Source organism: Petaurus breviceps, unplaced genomic scaffold, assembly GCF_028583685.1.
Source record: "Petaurus breviceps papuanus isolate PSGF00001 unplaced genomic scaffold, PetGlider_PUasm1.0 490, whole genome shotgun sequence".
NCBI classification, from domain to species: domain Eukaryota; kingdom Metazoa; phylum Chordata; class Mammalia; order Diprotodontia; family Petauridae; genus Petaurus; species Petaurus breviceps.
The window spans coordinates 19527265-19547820 of record NW_027186352.1 but is presented as its reverse complement, the minus strand read 5'-3'; positions in this window follow the sequence as shown (position 1 = coordinate 19547820).

The following is a 20556-nucleotide window of genomic DNA, read 5'->3' as shown; positions in this document are numbered from 1 at the left end:
GGGAGGGAGAGAGAGAGAAAGAGAGAGAGAGATTGACTAAAACATATGAACCTAGAAAGCAAAGTGCTAATCAAAAAAATTCACATATTGCTGATTGGTTTCACAGGGAAAGGAGAGGCCGGGAGGGGAAGCAATGCTACAGGTTTCAAGGTACATAATGGTTAAATTTGACAATTACAATGACAAATAACTAATTCTGCAAGTGTCTAAGAGAAAGACCTACATCTAAGGACTTTCATTTAGTCAGTCACCATTTTTTCTTTCTCCCTCGCTTTCATCTGGCCTTACCTTTCCTTTCTTCTTTCATTCCTTCTTATTCTTCTGATGATAGCAGACTTAAAACAATATCATTCAACCTCCATAGATGGATGTTATGTTAGTCAAATGGTGCAAGAAACCCTGGGCAGGGATACTATTTGCTCTAAGGATAGAAAGAGGCTAAGGGGCTGGAGAAGCCTTAGGTACCAGGTGGTCAGGAAACAGCTCTAAATAATAGAATTCTATTTGAAAAGAGTACACGAAGTTAGTGCTCATTTGATAAGATCTTCAGAATTGTGAATTGTGGCAAGCCCAGCAGATCCGTTAGGAAAAAAAGTCTATTGTCATTACAAATTCCATTCACAAGGAACATTAATATTCCCTTTAACCATTAACCACCTGTTATTATAACCCAAACAAGGAACAAAAGCAAAGGTAGAAATGGTCCAACCACCTTGAGAATTCATGGGGACAAAACTTTAGCCTTTTTTAAAAAGCAAACATGAATTATGGAATTTGTGCATTGAGAATATGTCTGACACAGAGAACTTTGGCTTATCGATGACCTTTTAATTACCAATTTCTTTTGAAATCACATTTGACTGGTCTATAGATTCAACCTAAGAAAGAACAAGAGGAGAATTATATGAGAACAGATGGTTTGTTCCATATAGAAATAACGGGAGTTTGTAAATTAATTGGGATATTCCAAGAATATTGCTTCCTGATTTAAAAAATACCCTCCATATCAAAAAGAACTATTTTGATGATGCTGTATTATTAAGAACCATCATGTATAGAGACTAAAAAAAAGTGCATGTAACCCAAAGAGCATTTGAAAGATCCATGGTGGTCGTACATATGATATATTACCAATCTATGTGTAATATAATATTTAACATAATGTTTCCCTCAATTACAGCAAAAATTTCCTGAGAACAGGATCTAGCTTTTTTGACATTTATATGTCCAGAACTCGACACAGTATTTGACTTAGAGCAGATACTTCATAAATTCTATTTCATTAATTTCATTCAGTAGTGACATGTATGCAAAAATATTCTACAAAATTTTATGTCAGCAATATACGATCAATAAAACAAATTAGGTTATTTATGTAGTGAGAGCAAGGCACAACATCTGGGATAACCTAACTGCCTTACCAGCACCCACAAAATGTTGAATAGCTACAAGGAAGGCCTCCAGTTTTCTGGGTCAGCTTCCTGTGGAAAGCACTCACAGGAGGGGAATGTGTTAATTATGTGACATCGGCACCGGTGAAGGGTATATGGCTCCACTGAAGTAACAGGGTAAAGAGAAAAGAATTTTAATGCAAGGAGTTGCCTGATGGAAACATACAAGCCATCGACAATAACTCAGCTTTTTGCTTTTCTTTTTAGCGTGCATTTTTGCTGGGCTGTTTTTGGCCTGCCTGTGAAAGTCTTTTTATTAATGCAGAATTGATTTCAATAAAAGATTTTATGTTCTATATTGTGCCTCTTATGTTTGTTTTTCAGCAGGTTCTAACCATTACCATCTCACTTAATGCCCGCATAATTTAAAATGCATAATTTATTTGACACAATTAACTGAAAATTACTGTCTGCCTCACATGGAAAGCCATTTCTGTTTGTTTTTTAAGAATGACAGCTTCTCTGCCTAGTGTAAGCTATGCAATTTTGATGGGAGTATTTGTTTTAAAATATTGCAATCAGTGTAAAATTGGTCATTATTTCTGGGAAATGGCCCATTCAATATTAAATGCAAATTTAATCTATTTATGTTCCCTGGTTCTGTTTTTGAAAGAGTATTAATGAGCTATCACTAACGGTCAATAGCAACTGTTTATAATAACATTAATAGCCTGAATGGTTGTTACTACAATAAAGAACAATTACCTCTGGGTAAATTGTTTCCTCCAACTACTTGGGAACATCAGCGCTGAGAGGGTGAAATCTGTTGTTGACAAAAGGGAACCTTAAGAATTTCCAAATGCAGTAATCATATTTTTTCATAACCCTGCATATTTAGATCATCTCACCTGTTTTTATATTTCATGAAGGATTTTAAAAGTCTTTTGTAAAGCTAGAATTAGGGTAAAACTATAAGGCTATTTGCCCCAAGGAAGAAAATTGAGAGCGACCTACATAATCAGCAAAGAAAGAAACAAACCAACATCATCACCTGACACAATTAGATTATCAAAAACACTAAAATAATATAAGCAGTATTGCCTTCATTCTCTTTCTTCTCTTCAACTTTATTTCTTAAGGTTTCTACTTTGTGTATTATTTGAATTTTGTTACTTTAGAGAATATTTTTATTCAAATTTGACAATAACCAATGCTCATAAGTCACTTTCAAAATAAATCTTTGGAGGATTTCAATAGTTTCTGTTAACTGCTCCAACAAATGGAAGCATAGCTTGGGTCTACCATCTCCAAACAAAGATGTAATTGTCATAAATTCTGATCGAAAACACGTACTGCATGAAGGAAATATCAGAACCAATACCCACTAAGCTTTGAAGACAATGTTTACCAGAATATATTGAGGTAAGGGTGATCTAGGTGTGATGATGATTTGTTTCTGATTCCTTGAACTTTACAGATGAGAAACACCACAAGAAAATGATAAGAAAATTAAATGATCATGAAGGATTCATGTCATGAATGCCCTCCAAGATCTTGTGTATATAAAGGAATTTTCTTCCTAAGATTTTGAAACACATCATCTACTTTAGATCATTTATATACACAGTGCCCTAGAGAAATGGTAATGACTACTTCCTGGGCTCAGCAACCTAATAAAGACAAGAGGAATTCCTAATGGGTTCAGAAGAAAATAAGGAAGAAGATAATTAAATGACTGGAAAGTGGTATAGAAAGGAAGTTTAGAAAGTTTGGATTATTGACCTTGAAAATAGAAGCCAAGAATTCATCACAAAGTAGAAAAAGGAGGATGTTATTGGGTTCTCCCTCATGTACTTTTTATTTTCCCTGAAAATTATTGATATAATATAAAAATATATTGAGGTTTGGAGTAGAGGAAAGTGAAAGGACTGGCCCCTATCCCATATTGTTTCTTAAATTCTGAAGCCTATTCAAAGTCATTGATTTTGATTTTGGCAGGGGAGCCCATTTGGAGGTGGGCTCAGTATAGTGAGGGAAAGTGTCAGAATTTAGACATAGGAAGCACTGTTGGACTTTAAGGACAATACCTGGGAAGCTATGAGTCCTCCTCCAGCTCAGAGGAAATCAGTCCAAGAGGCACAGGAATAACTCAATGAGCAAACCATGTAATTTTGGAAGGATTGGTGAAATCAGAGTTAAGCTCAACAACTCCATGTGATTATTGTTTTCTATGGTCAGACATTTAATTGCCTTGATCTCTCTTTTCTTTCTCCTTTCCTAATTTGCCACATATTTTTCAAGTTTTTGAGTCTAGAAAGCAGACATTTACATCTCCTTATAGTTTCACTAAGACTTGGTTAGAATGAGACCTATGACTAGAACATGATTCTGGATGGACATTTTTTATTGAAAGAAACAGGATAAAGTGAGATGTGTTTGAATTGTATATTAGGAAGGTATACTCATGAGGGAGGGGCAGCTAGGTGGTGCAGTGGAGAGAGAACAGCCTGGAATCAAGGAGATTTGGGTTCAAATTCAGCCTCAGACACTAACTGTATGACCCTAGGCAAGTCATTCATCCCTTTTTGCCCCAGTTTTCTCATTTATAATATGAGTTGGAAGAGGAAATGGAAAATCACTTTAGCATCTTTGCAAAGAAAATCCCAAGTGGAATCACAAAGAGTTAGACATGACTGAAACTGACTGAACAACAATGTATATGGAAATCCAGCAAGCAGAGTAAAAGCATGGTGGAGAGCATCTCAGGGAAGATCAGAGGAGGTAGGAATCTCAAACATTTCATCTCTTCTGGATCACTTATTTGCACAACATCCTAAAATCAAATTTGTCTCTTTGTGCTATGATATCTAGTCTACCTCCACTGATGACCTGCACATCTATTGGAGACCCTGGATTATACTTTGGACTCCATTCCAGGATTTTGTAATCTGTTAAAATCTGAGTGCCTCAAACTCTAGTCTCATCGCTTCTGGTAACCCTTACCTAACAGGGTAGTCTTAAGGATTGCTTGAAATAATGTATAAAGTGCCATGTCAACTTTAAAATACTATATAGTTATTATCTCTGATTGTCCTTATTGCTGCTGTTATCTGATTTTAGGTCATGTTTTCTGTCTCTCACCATTTTTATTCTAAAGCTTTTTTGATTAGATGCTCATGTTATTCTTTCCATAATAACATTCACTTCTGGAGCTCTAAAGAGAATGAGCCCACCACCTCTAAAAGTACCTGTTCCTTCATGTGTATAGCTCAATTAGAAAAAACAATTCATCTGTTTTGACACTAGGGATATTGATATATCATAGCAATCCTGCTTTTTGGTTCATCCGAAGTATGCTTCCTCCATGGAAGACATTTAAATTAGAAACTCCAAATGTACATAAAAATTCTCTAATTAGAAACAACAAATGCAACTATATTTAATTGTACCCCTAAAATTTTAAGTTCATTTAAAATAAAATGTGAATGATGAAATTAGACATACAATCACAACTTGTCATCTCAATTAAATCTGTATTAGAAAGAGATCAGACAAATCTCTAATATTTAGAGACCTATTTTTGTCATGCTGATGTTCCTAATAATTATGTTAAAAAATAAAAAGGGAAGCAATTGAAAGTCCATATACATTTTGAAATCTACAAATATCATTATGCTATAACATTGGAATATTTAAAGTATTCATACATGATTACTTCCTCAACAGATGATCACTCCTTTGAATTTCCTGGCAGAAAGGCCAGTGATAAGATATTCATCATCAGAGCAAGACTGAGACTTAGTACACTACAGAATTGGGAACCCTGATTCAATTATGAACAAGCTACTCATTTTCTACAGAAAGAATGGGGATGCTGGGGCCCATTCATTCTTTTTAAAGTTAGGAAATTAAAAACCATTCATTTTAGTTTCCAGCATCCATTTAAACTAACTTTCTCAATACAGTTAAACCAACCATGGCTCTTGTGATATTGGAGTTCTCAGAAAAAGTGTACACTCTTTTATTTGAATGTTTCTACAAAAAAGTATTTTCCTTACCCAGAAATTTGTACTATTTTACGTACTTAGATCCCTAGAACTATGTGCCATGCCAATACCCAATTCTTTAAACAAAAAAAAAGTAAAATAAAAAATGAGATGTTTTTAAAAAGACTTAGTAAAGTACCTGGTACATAGTAGATGCTATGGATGTGCTTATTCCCTTCCCCTTCTCCTAGAAAGGGTCAGGGAAGATCATTTTACTGAGTGTTAGACATTTAAGTAACCTGCTCTCCCCCATTTGATAGCATGACCTTAACAAAATCACTTGAAGTCACATTTTTATCTCCATCATTCTAATGAATATCTTAACCTTGGGTGTTGCAGTGTGAAATTCTGTTGCATAGTTCTAGGAAAATTTGTCTTTTCAGAATATTAATATATACTGAAATATAACTATTTTTTCAAATAGGACAAGCTTTCCAAGTCCACTGGAAGCAAGAATTCCTCTAAAGATTTAAATTTTTTGAATCGTAGTTTCCTCATCTGTCAAATAGAATGAACAAGATTTGTTCTATTTATCACAAAGTTTGTGTTGAAGTTCTAATGAGACACATATGTGAAAGCATCTGGAAAGTAAAATGATGAATAACAGTAAGGAATCATTGCCATATCTGCTTAAAAACAAGACAGAAATCAGGCAAAGACCATCAGTGGTGCTTGGCAGCTGGGGAGGTTAATATTGACTCTTCTATAGTGTAAGATAGACCTTGTGAAATTGAAAGAACAGTGAGAAAACTAGGGTAGAAAAGTGATTAAGTATTGCTATAAGGAAAAAATCATGGATGAGATAATGCCATGACTGGAATATGGAAGGTTGGGAAGAATGTTTAATGCTACAACTCAGATTTTCTTTCATTACTTTGTCACACTCTTGTCAGAAGCAGTGCAGGTGATTCTTTAGGATAAGGAAACCTTCCTGAGACCATAGAATATATAAGCCCACATTTTCTAGGGAATTTTTGCTTCCAATGGGTCTGAAATTCTTGTCCCATTTTAGAGAATGCCATATTTCAGTATGTGTTGATATAATACAAAACAATTATTCCAGAATTATAAAAATTAATAAATCAATATGGAATACTGGAATATATTCTTATGCTGTGCCAAAAAAAAGGTTGAGAGGTTCATCAAAAAGATGAAGATAAACTTGTTTTGGTGGCCTGGGAACTTAAATAACATGAACTTCATTGAAAGTCAACAGGCAATACTTAAGCCTAGCCTTGTCAAACTGAGTCAATGGTATGCTTGAAATTCAATTTGATAAAGGTTTTTTGAAGAAGAATTAAAGAATTATTCAAAATTCTTACTAACGATGCTAAATCATGCAAAGACAATACATTCAACAAAAGGACAACATATTTTAGGCAATTTTTTTCTTCAAGACATCAAAAGTTGGTCCATGGCATAAAGCCAATAAGTTTAATTATTTAACTTTGTCCCAATTAGCTCGCAGACAACTACAGTATATGAGTGATACTGTGATAGGTGGTGTTGATATAAAGAAAAGGCAAAAGGGACCCTGTCCTCGGGGTGTTTACACATGAATGAGGGAGAAAATATCTATGTTTATTCCCTTCATCAATCACTTTGTCTTAAAATTGTTTGGGAGTACTTTGAATCTTGCCATCAACATATTCAAAACTTGGCTCTGATGTAAAGAGTTCCAGTAATATCTCTAGTCTCATGTTTCAATAGAGCAATAGAATATTCTTCTGTGTGTCATGATATTCTCTATCTGTTCCAAATCATACTGGTATGTCCCCACTGTGACATAAAGAGTTACTCCTAACTGTTGATGTCTTGACCTTTCTTCCTACATGGACAGCTCCAGCCAGCTTTGCCCGTGGGTCTCTAGAAACATTATTCACTGTGGTGCTAATTCTTCATCATAGCATAGGATTGAGGGTTCTTTTAGACATCGGGGGGCATCTAATTGAAAACTCTTTCTTCTTTAGGGAAAACTCTGGAATTTAAACCACATCTAAGAATCATGAACAGTATTATTTCTACTGGATAATTCTATTGATTAGAAAAAACAGCTGAAAATGTCAATGTCTATATAGACTTATTTAAAATATATAAGAAAGCATAATGCCAAGGAAAGAACTGATCTTGAGACCAGGAAGACCTGGGTTTGAGTCTTACCTCAGTCTGACACATACCAGCTAAGGCAATCTAGACAAGTCACTTAGCCTCTTAGTGCTTGACACATCTCTCTGTGAGAATATGTTTCAGAGAAGTAATTGACCTACTTTGATAGATGGAATTGTCTAACTTAGGGAGGGGTTTGCTATATCAATGAAATCATAGATTCTTAAATGAGATGCAAAATTAGATATGCAATTATCGGCCCCTACTCAAATGATGGTGCATTACAAATGTTCTTATATTGTATTTGCTTATACAAAAACAAACAAAAAAAAGTAGCTAACATGTATGAAATGGAAAACAGATGTGGCATCTAGATAGGTGGCACAATGAATCGAGCATTAGGCCTGTAATCAGGAAGATTCACCTTCCTGAGTTCAAATCTGAACTCAGACACAGACGAGTTGTACAACTTTGGGCAAGTCTCTTAACTCTATTTGCCTCAGTTTCCTTATCTATAAAATGAACTGGAGAAGGAAATGGCAAACCACTGTAGTCCATTTGCCAAGAAAACCCCAAATTGGGTTTCAAAGACTTGGACATGACTGAAAATGACTGAATGACAAAACACTATGAAAAATGGATCATTAGATTAAGATAGGCCTTTCAATGCTGGGGTATATTGGTTGTTTGTAGTAGAATAGCATAATGTATGAAGCAGAAAGGAAGCATACTTTAATGGAAAGAACACTGGACTGAACGTCTGTATCTTTGGCTCTTTGAGTAAATCACTTCAATTTGTTGAATCTCTCTCTTTCAGTAGAGAAGTGATCTTACAATATTTACCTACTAGAGATATTGTGAGGTTCATATGAGATAATGCATGTGAAATGCTTTACAAACAAATGACACATTAAACAAATGTACACTATTTCTAGTCTATTAGGAAACTTCAGGTAGACTACCTTTTATTTAGTTTTTGCTGTTGTTAATGTGTAAAGTTATGTTGAAAAATGTCACTGTTTCTCATTGTTGAAAAATAAGGTAGCTGATGATCTGACAGTCAGAGATGGAAGGGACTTTGTGGATTATTTTTCAGAGGAGGAAATAGTCTCATAAAAGTTAAAGGATTTGCCCAGTGTCACCCATGTGGTAAATGGAGAATCGCAGCATCTCAGAGTTCCAAGGGCCTTCGGTAGTATTCTAGAGAGCCTCATGTCTGAATAAATATGTTTCCTATAATATACTAGACAAGCTGTCTTTCAGCCTCCAATTAAAGATCCCCAGGTAAGCATCTTCACTACTGAATTTGAGACAGCTCTAGTTTTTAAATTGTATTGATCTATTTTGCTTCTTTACAACAGCATATTTTCCAATATATCTTCCTTACCCTCTCAGGAGCAAGCCATCTCTTATCATGAATGATAAAGAAATCGGGAAAGAGACAAACATATTAATCCAGTCTGAAAATAAATGCTATGTTCTAAGTCCATTTTACTCCATCCATGTCAGCAAAGTAGGGGGCATAGCATGCTGTCATTTCTCTCCTTCAGTCCCAAGCTTGATTACAGAAACATTGCATTTGTTTCAATTTTGGGTTGTAGTTCTTTCTATTTCCAACTAGTAATGAATCAACAAGTAGTTAATTATGTACCTATTATACACCATGAACTGGTAAATGTTGTTAATATAAGTACCATGAATAAAACAATCCCAAGGAGAAGAAGCTGACATTGTTCTGGTATTGTATATGTTGTTTTCCTGATTCTGCTCACTTCACTTAGCAAGAGTTCAGAAACATCTTTCCATGAGTGTGTATTCTTCATTTTCTTTATGACACAGTATTAATGTTCCCTTGTGTTCATGTGTCACAACTTCTTTAGTCACTCCCTTATCTATGGACATTAACTTAGTTACCAGTTCTTCTTACTAAAAAAACGTTGCTCAAATATTTTGGTTTCTTTTTATTTTTGTCCTCACTAAGGTGAGTGTCTAGCAGTAGGATCTCTGTGTCAAAAAGTATGCACACAGTAGTCTCTTTCTTAGCCTAATTCCAAATTGTTTTCCAGAATCTTTGAACCAACCCAAAGCTCCATTAATAATCCATTAATATACTTCTCTTTACATAAAACTTACCCTATTAAAAATTCCCATTATCTTCATCTTTGTTAATTTGCTGAAAATGAGGTAAAAACATCGATTTTGCTTTCATTTGCATTTATTTTATTATTGCTGATTTGAAGTGCTATTTCATATAGTTGTTAATAGTTTATGATTCTTTTGAGAACTGTTTATTCATATCCTTGGACAGGCAAATCCTACCTTCTATAAGAAATCTTTTTCAATCCTTCTTAATTCTCGTACTTTTTCTCTGTTGATTATCTTCCACTTGTTATGTATTTATCTTTTTTGTACTTAGTTAGAAACTAGAGGCAAATAAAAAGCAGCCTTTCATCTTAATAAGACTTAATTCCTGGCCCCTCAACTCCCTCTTCACTGAGCCTTGGAATTATAACATGCTCTCCTGATGGCATCATGCTTTTTAGGGGATGAGAATGGAAGAAGAATGGGGGTTGGGGAAGAGACTTGAACCTGATAAGCGGTGCTCACTTACTGAGTTATAAAACTGAAATTGATCAAGAATCCTTAAAAAAAAAATCCATTTTAGACAGTTTTGCTTGCCTTGCCTTTTAATAAAGATAGACTACTTTAAATTCAAATCCAATAAATGTTCCAAGTATGAGAACACTGCCCCCACAAAGTGGCTTCATCTTATCAACCAGAATCAAACCTCGGCTCATAAAATTCAATAAGTACCTTGTCCATCACTTCGGCAGAATATGTTTTCTCATCATCAGATAAGAAGGATCCAGCCTTGGAGTGGAAATGAGGGGAATTGGATTTTCATTTGAGATAGTTGGTGGTGGTTCAAGGCATGGAATTTGACTTGTTTGAACCTCAGTTTCCTCATGTGTAAAACAAAGATATCCTTTTTCAGTGACCATGTTACTTCATCAGAAAACCCAAATGTGATAAACTTTGTGCATCCCAGGAAAAAAATAAAGGACTTTGAATATTCATGGTCCTATAAGTTTTATACATACCAGAAGTGGTGTTCCACAGCAAATAGAGACATGGCCTGGAATATAGAAAGAGCTTAGTTCAAATCCTGCCCCCAATACATATTGGTTATATGATCTTGGAAAAATCATTTTAATGCTCATAATTTGGTCAGTTCTCGAAAACCATAAATTTCAGAGAAGTTACCACTCTGAATGGGTAGGGAGAGCTTTCCCACCTGGGAGTAACCTAGAGTGATTTATACCAATGAAGTCACAGATATATTCCCTATACTAGTGCCTATATATATTGTATATAAAGGGTCCCAAAGGTCATCTCTTGGCAGGCACACACACACACACACACACACACACACACACACACACACACACAGAAAAACAGAATAAAATAGTTTATCTCCCAAAATCAGAGTTGGAAGAAGTAACATGGCTCCATTTAGTTTTGTACTTAAGGGAATCATAGCGATTTCTGTAAGACTTTCATAGAATTTTTGAGAAGGCAGAATGAAAACTTCTTGTGGAGAGGAATGATGCAGTTTTTATCTTTGCATCCCAACTGCTCAGCATGATGCCTAACACAGAGGAGTTACTAAATAAATACTTCTTAGATGGTTAAACTAAAGTGTATGGTATTTTTTAACAGTAGGTAAATTGTCTTCTGAATCACTACTCCTCCCCACCCAATAAAAGTTACATTGAATAATTGAAATCTCAGGAAAACTTTCCTTTTTTCTGCTTAGCACTTTGGTTTTTATAATCCTGACTTCATTTGTCTACAGTCTGACTTCCAAAAACAGCTCAGCTTCCCTAGTAATTGCTTCAGGGAGCTCAAATTTGCTTTTTTATCTTTTTTCTTTTGTTGCTCTTTCAAACAAAAAGAAAAAAAAGTAGAAACAAATGGACTCTTTCTTCTTAGACTTGTGAATTTCCCCCCTAAATGCCTTCATTTCCTCTCAGCCATCTTTAGGTTTCTTTATCTCTCTCATGTCATGTTTCTAAAGCATTTGTTTTTAGCATATTCCTCCTTTGCTCGGCCATTTTATCTAAGCAATATGTGTTCCATGATTCTATTTGTAGCAGCAATATTATCTGTATATTTTAAAATGCATTCTTGCAAAATGATAGACAATGCCAACAATAACTCAAATTTCTACAGCCCACTTAAAGTTGAAAAGAAAATCTCTCCTGCTGTCCTCATAACTCAGAATTTTGTTGTTTTGGGTCTATACCTATGATTTCCTTCAGTCTAGGCAACTTCCATGGAAGAAAGTCTCTCCACTAAATAAAGAGGCAACTTATCTATAACTTACAGTCTTGAACAGATTTCTGAGATACTGAACAGTTAGCTGACTTGTCATCTCAACCAAATAATAGTAAAATGATACTACCAGATATAGTAGCTGGTATGTTAGCTGGGAGACTTGGTCCAGGTTTTTCTGCTACCAATACTGGCCTTATTTCTACTACACTGATTTTTCAAAAGTAAAAATGAGTGTGTGTGTGTGTGTGTGTGTGTGTTTACCACATCTGTGATTTCATTGACACAATGAGCTACTTCTACTAACTCTAATGCAACAACTCATAGTCAAAGACATTTGTCTGCAGGGATCAGATGTAAATTTTCTCACTCAGGATTCCATAAGCACAAATATTAATTCCCCCATTTAAAGTATATCAGGACTGAGGTAAAGAGGATTTAGGTGGCTTCTACGTCAACAAGTTAATTAAGTATCAAAGCTCAGACTTGGAACCAGGGATTCCTGCTTTCAAGTTCAGTGCTGTTTTCATCATACCCAGTTGTGTCTCAGCAGAATCAGGTTTAGTGAATTAATTTTCTTTTTATTTCTTTTTTTGCTTTTTTGGAGGGCAATTGGGGTTAAGTGACTTGCCCAAAGTCACATGGCTAGTAAATGTGTCAAGTGTCTGAGGCTGGATTTGAACTCAGGTCTTCCTGATTCCAGGGCCAGTGCTCTATTCAATGCACCACCTAGCCGCCCCTTAGTGAATTAATTTTCATATATTTGATATGTAGGGTCTTTTACGTTAGTCTTTCACACTCATTTCCCCCCTATAACATGGCTAGCTTCTCAAGGGGAGGAGCCACATTTTTCTGAACATTATCTTTCTCTTGATTTCTAGTGTGCTTCTCTGCATAGGTTGGCATTTAGTATATTTTTTAAAACATATATTGATTTTCTCCTATTCCTTCTAACTATCCCACTCCTAAGACTCATTAGAATAGACGTTCTTCTTCCTCCTTCTCAAATTATGCCCTTGGGTATTTCCCTCCTATCTTGAAAAAAATCACAAAAATAACCACTTATTTTCTATCCCTTTCCATAATCTCAGCTTACATAAAAGAAAAAAAATATTTGTAACAAATATGCATAGAGTGAATAAAACATATTGCCATACAGAGCATATCAGAAACATATTTCTCATTCTATGTGTCATATGAATCATTTCTCTCTTTGGAGGTATGCAGTGTTCTTTATCATCAGGCTTTTGGAATTATGGGAAGTAATCACAATGATCAGAATTCTAAAGATTTTCCAAGTTGTTTACCTGTACAATTTTGTTGTTATTGGAAAAACTGTCCTCTCTGTTTACTTTCTTCTGCATCAGTTCATATATGGTTCCAATGCCAATGATACTGTCAAGCAATAAGGTTTCAAGGACACTTGTCAACAGCTACTGATTGAAAGACAAAATCTCCCATACTTTTGAGGTTTGAAAAGTTATCTTTTGGTTGTGGGGCAGGGGAGGAAACAGACACCCCAAATGATTCCCTTTCATAGGACCTGACTACAGCTGTTCCACAATTAGTCTGTCATCTAATATCCCCATATAACAGGGAACAGGAGAAAATATTCTTTGTCGGAACCTAGAAAAAAAAAACTTTAAAATATATCGGTGTCATGTGTGTGTATCCCTTTAGAGATTTACTCTTATGTTTTAAAGTTAATCAAAATGCTCAGAAAAGAAAGTCAACTGATAGTGCAAAGACGTTATGGAAATAATAACAAATAGTTAAAAATAGAGTCAAGTTAAAATGGATTGGTACCAGGGACATATCTATGCCTGCATGTCACTTGCCTTGATCCTAGGACTGTCAATATTCTCAGGAAATCTGCATCCATCCTCTCCAGTATTTTTTCACCTCCAACTTACCTGTTCCCCGTTACAGTCTCATATCCCAGAGTGCTTTTAGCCACTGACTCCAGACTGCTTGTGTTTCACTGAAACTTAAATGTCTCTTGCATGAGGATTGAGCTAAATGTATTGTTTCATTCAGTCTGGTCAATTTCAGAATGGGAATACCCTGATGCATCTACAGATGTGATGAGATATTGTCATGTGACATGTCTCAGGGCTTTTCTAGGAATTTTTTAATGATGCTTCTGTTACCTCACAGAGAAACAAAGAAACTCAGGTTTGGAAGCCATCTCATCCACCAGGTAACTCCAAAAGACTCCACTTCCTAATATCCACAACAAGATGTCATACAGCCTGTGTTCAGTGGCCTTTCATAAGGGGTACCTCATTACTAAGGGAGTCCATTTCATTTTCAGATAGCTATAATTATTAGGAAATGCTTTCCTGCCTCATCCCTGTAAACCAAACTTAATTTTCCTCCATTCCTGTCTCCATTTCCTTCTGTAACTTTGTCTTTCTCCCTCCCTAGTTTATTCCCTCTCTGTTTCTCTCCTCCTCTCTTCCTCCCTTTCTCCTTACTTTTCTCTGTATCTCTACTACTTTATTCTTTTCAGTCTTCTTTGTTTCTGCTGCTTCTTTGTGTCCACAAAATTTTGTAAATTCCCACATTGCTATTCTATAAAAAATTGCACCCATCGTTCCTGGTCTGCTCTCTAAGGCCAAACAGTCTCACTTTGCCATTCTATATTTTTTAAATTTCACTTTTCACACATTTCTGTTTTCCTCTCTGCAGTAGTCTCTAAACATTGTGGAAACTGATTATTATATTTCTTTATAAGCAATCTCACTTCCATGCCAACGGTATCTATCATAAGTCTTCTAAGTTCTCCTCAAAACATCCACAGCTGCTACAAGCCCAGTCTGCCAACATGTGATGAATGTGTGACTGGTGAATGGAAATTAGATCATGGAATTATGTTCAGTCATTTCATGAAATTCAAATAATAGTAGACTTCAAATTTTCCTTTTGTGGTTTTTGCAGCTGTCTCAATTTTATTGTATATCATACCAGAAGTATAATAGGAAGGATATTGCAGAGCTAGAAAGAAAGCAAAGATCTTGTGGAGTATTTCCTTCCTTCCTTCCTTTTCTTCTCTTTTTCTTTCTTCTTCTCCTTTTTATTTCTCAATTTTATCAATGTCTTTTATTCTTACACCACTATTATCTTCCAATATCCTTCTCTTCTGATTGAACTTTCCTTTACAATAAAACAGAAATGACTAGCACAGCCATCATGGCTAATAATATATGCAATGCTTAGCACCCAAAGGTGTCCATTCATCCAACAGGAAGAGAAAGATATGTTTCATTATCTGGTTTCCATGACTAAGCGGGGCCATTACAATTAATGAGAAAGTCTTTTAATGTATGAATAACATGGATAAAATTAATCATATTACTGATCATTGTGTAATTTAGTCTCCTGATTATTTTTACTTTACTTTTCATTGGTTCCACAAGTCTTCCTGTGTTTCTCTTAAATCCTCATTTTCATTTATTTATATAACACAGTAGGACTCCATTACACTTATATAATGCATCCTATTCAGTCATTTCTCAAACACTGAAAAGTCAGTCTATTTTTTATACTTCACAATGTTGTATTATGAACTTTTTGAGATATTTCTGTATTTGGCCTTCTTGGGTTAGGTGCTAAATAGTAGAATCATTGTGTGAAAATGTATAGCAAGCATAGCGATTTTTCTTAACTAATTACAAATTGCTTTCCAGCCCATATGGGCTAATTCACAGCTCAACCAAATCTGTAAGAGTGTCTGTCTTCCATAGACTCTCCAATACTTACTCTTTCAGTCTTTTATCCTCTTTGCTGTATTGATGACTATGAGGGATTTGTTTTGATTTTCATTGAAAAAGGTATTTTTTAAAATCAGAAAATCAATCTGTTCCTTAACAATCATTTGCTCAATTAAGTGGCACTAAGAGGATGATGTAAGGACAAAATATTTGCTGTGGATCTTTTAAGCTTTTCTGTAAATTCCTACATTGCTATTCTATAAAAAATTAAAACCTCCCTGGTAACTATTGCTATCACACAATGAATTACAAAGTCAGCTTGAAGGACTGAATCAAATAATTAAAGCTGACTTATAGAAGTGCTTTGGATTTTGCAAACAGTTTTAGATACATTATCCCATTTGAGCCTAAACTCAATTATGTGAGAGGTAGGTGCCACTTTCATCCCCATTTTACAGATGAGGAAACTAGGGTTCTGTATGATTAAATCACTTACCCAATTTTATAGAGCTAGTAACTTGCTTGAGGAGAATTTGAACTCAAGTCTTTCTGATACCAAGGCTCATATACTATCTAACATGTCATGGTTCCTCTAAAGTTGTTAGAATACTCAGTGGAAAACACAAAATATTAGCCTATAATCCACATTTTTTTCCTACAGATACTAAAAAGGATCCAGCTATTTTGGAAATTTTTTTTCATGATAAAATCATGATGTTTGATATTGAAGTTGTATTCCATGAGGATGTGACTGAAATTTTATTTTTATTCTCATTTCAAAATCAATATGTTTCTCTCTCTTTCTTTGTATTGTTGTTTCTTTCTTTGTCTCTCTCTTTCTTTCTCTCTCTTTCTAGCTACCTCCCTTCCTTGTGGTCTCTCTCCCTGGCTATATCTCTCTCTGTCTCTATTTCTTTCTGTAACTTTGTCTTTCTCCCTCCCTAGTTTATTCCCTCTCTTTCTCTATTTCTCTCCTCCTCTCTCCCTACTTTTCTCCTTACTTTCCTCTGTATCTCTACTACTTTCTTCTTTTCAGTCTTCTTTGTTTCTGCTGCTTCTTTGTGTCCACAAAAAACCAACTCTGGGATATTTGTTCTTTTTAAATTATATGAGAGGCATTATACAAAATAATTATATTTTCCTAGGAGAGCAAAGAAACATGGAAGCCTGTTCAATTTAAAATTCACTTTAAAATACAGAAAAAATGAGAGGACTGGTGAAATGCAGCCCCAAGACATCCAATTGACTTCATTTATTGGGCTCAACTGGGTTTCTTTATACATCCTCTGTCCTCAGGTAGCTGCTTCATTTGAAGGCTGGGAAGTCAAAAGAGAAATATGTGTAACATGAAACCTTTTTGATGAAGAGGCATTAACTGCTTCATGCTGCCCACCCCCTATGGTTATCCCTCAAAAGCTGCTTCGAGAACAAAGAGAGGCAGCTGCTTTTTACTATATTACTCCATATCCCAGAGTTTTAAATTCTGTCTACCAGTGGGACTCTGTTGAGTAACCCAAGGAATGAACTCTGGCAAGGTCATGTAGATACAATTCCAATTGATATTTAATAGTAATGAAATTACTACTACTAATGAAGTAATTATCATTTCCTGAATGATTACTACAAATCAGGTATCATGTCAAGTGCTTTGCAAATATTATTTCATTTTATTTTCATTAACAAAGCTGAGAGGTAGGTGCTGTGAGAGCCCTCATTTTATAGTTGGTAAACTGACATAAACAAGGGATAAATGAATTTCCCAGGGTCACACAGCTAATACCTGTTTGGGTCCAGACTTGAACTCAAGCCTTCCTGACTCCAGGCCAGGTGGCTCTATTTACCACACCCATACTTGCCCAATTACTTACTATGTGATCACAGGAAACAATCATTGATTGTTAACAACTTTCCTAAATTCAGTTCAAATCCTGCCTTTTACATGAAGTTCATCATTCTGGATCTCCCTAGTTCTTAGCACTTCCTTTCCCATAATGACTTGGACTTACTTTGTGTATGTTTTATGCTTATGTATCTTCTTCTTAATGGAATGAAGATTCTTGAGGAAGACTGTTTTCTTTCATTGTATCCTTAGCATTTAATATTTCTTAGGTGGCAGCCATGTTTTGGGAGTGTTTTAATGCCAGACTGAAGGGAATGGCATAGTGGGAATTTCCTTTATACCTATTGGACTACCTGGCCATTCATGTCTCTTTTCATTCTCAAATCCTATGATTGTGTAAATGGCATTGGGATGACAAATGATCAGACAAACAATCAACTCTAGTTGTTTTGGATAGATTGGGGAGCAGAGAGGCTGTGCACAGGAAGCACAGCTAGTCCATGTTGACTACATTAACTCAATTGATAGAATGAAAGAAGGTCAAAGCTGTTTGAATGTAAAGAAGGGGGAGGATAACAGATGGAATAGAATTTAGATGAAATAGAGAAGACATGACAATCAATTGAACCTGACATCATGATTCAGGAGATGGAGGAGTCAGGACTGACTTCAGTGGTTTGAATCTGAGTGACTAGGACAGTAGTTCCAGCTATAGACAAACAAAAATGTTTAAAGGTTGGATGGATTTTTTCAGAGAAATAAGAATGGGTTCTACATTGGGTAGTGTTGGTATTTGGACAAAAAACATACAATCTGACACAAGGTTTGTGCTTTGAATTTTTCCAGTTTCTCTTTTTATTTCTCTCCTGACTCTACTCTTTATGTCTTGGACTTTTCTGCAGCCCCATTCCCCGTTGTCCATTACTGAGTTTCTGTCTAGACCCTCCATTGGAGGAAGTGCCCAGATGAGTCATGGCTCCCATCTCTCTCTGGCTCCACTTCACATTCTAGAAGACTTTTGGCCTTGCTCTGCAAGTGTATGCACCACCCCAACTTCACACATGCACATTTTTCAACTCCTTGTAATATGGTATCTTCCTCCATTAAAGTAAAAGCTCTGTAAGTGTAGAGATTTTCTGTTTTTCTTCTTGTATTCTCAGTGCTTCACACCATGCCTTGCATACAGTAAGCTATTAATGAATGATCCATCCATCCATCTATCCATCCATCTATCTATCCATCTGTCTGTCTTTCTGTTTATTTACTCCATACTATGATGGAACATTGTCACCTCATCCATCATTATATGTAATTATGTAATCTCCTCAAAGCAATCTAAGCAAAGAGTGTTTCTTCACTTTGTAATTTCTCTATAGTCCCCCTTACAAAGCAATATGAAGGAACAAAATAGTGATACTTCATCCATGAGGGTGATAATGCAAGCAGACAATGGAGTTGCGATTCTGTCTTCTTCCTAAGGCATAATCCCTATCCCTGTATATAGTCATTTTTACTGACATGAATACCTAAGAAGCCAGCAACTGGAGCTAATTTGCTTAACTAATAGTGAGTCTGCTCATTAAATATGAAAGCAAAAGGGGAAAAAAGCCTATACTCCAGCATTTGGCATATTGGTAATTTTTCCTTTGCTATAATGTTTATAACATTTATTATGATGAAGAAAGAAAGAGAAGCCTTTGCCAAGAAATATTCTCCTTCTCTTGAAGCTTCTTGGAACATCTAATATATACTTATTCTGCTATATATCCTAGAGGCACTTAGGCTTTACAGTAAGGTATACTTGATATATGCAGTGCCCCTTCCTATTTTACCTATAACCATAAAATATTCATCATGTTTCTTGAAGCATAGATTAGTTCACTTTCTAAAACATTGCTTTGTCCTTTTGCTACCTTGTATTTAAAGAACCCAGCTGGAATTTTATGATCATTTTGACTTTTCAGATACATGCATTTTTCTTTGTATTTATTCCAAGAAGGATCAATACCTGGAATTTAATTTTGCTTATAATTTTAAAGACAAAGAAATTATCTTACAACTTCAATTAAAAGCATTTTTCTAGGAGGCTAGAAAATGGTAAGGTGCAGGATGGACTTCAGAGTCTTTAGGTGTTTCAAAATGGCCAGGATATGTGGAATAGTAATCTCAGACCTCGACTGGGACTGGTGGCATTCTGTGCACCCCAGCCCTGTGCTTCTTTTTCCTTTTAGATCTATAAAAACAAGATTCAGAATGACTGCGCCAAAACAGGCTTCTTTTCTTAGGGAACAAATTTGTTTACTGGTGATTATGCAGCACTGGTGTTGGGGTAAGAGTGGTGAGAAGACCCTGTTGCTTCAAAATCACAGATGTACCTGAAGTCTCAAGGACCAAGATCTCCAACACATTTGATCATTAAAGTGAGTTTAGAGCCAGATGTAGAGCACCGGGTTAGGATTGGGAGAGGGGGGAGGGAGGCTCTAGTTTTATTACAGAACTGCCATCACTAGGGGTGACACGGACTTTGCCAGAGGGTCTTGTAGTTAGAGGTTACCTGACCATGACTGTGGGAATCTGAAAGCATATGCAAACTGTCCTTTAATGACAATCACTGGCATCTATACAAGTTGTTATATTTATAGAGATTTAGAACTTTTAGGAATTTCAAAGTCATCTTTATACATCCCCTCATTTTATATGTAATACTTTATTATTTTAAGCAGAGGGTTAATATAGTGGCCCCTCAAGTCCATACCATTACCTCCCTTCTGCTTTTGGTAACTTCTAGTGGATGAAAAGTGAGGAAGACAATCCCAACCATTCTAAATCCTCAGAAAAATTGCTAAGATTTCTTATAGAAGCTCAATCCTTTACCTAAATGTACATATTTATCTTTCTGTTCTTAACCCCTGCCTCTTTGTGATTAAGGCAAACTGCAGATTACTGCAAACATCTGTGTAAAGTAATTGCAGGGAGTACTTAAGTCTTTAGTGATAGGCATCAGAAAGGGAAGTTGAGGAAAAAGAAGACCATTTCTTAAAACTTCCCTCTGTCCTAGGGGATGTAGATATAATTGGTACCATCATCCTATTCTTCTGTTCAGAGCTGCCTGAAGGATCCAGCTA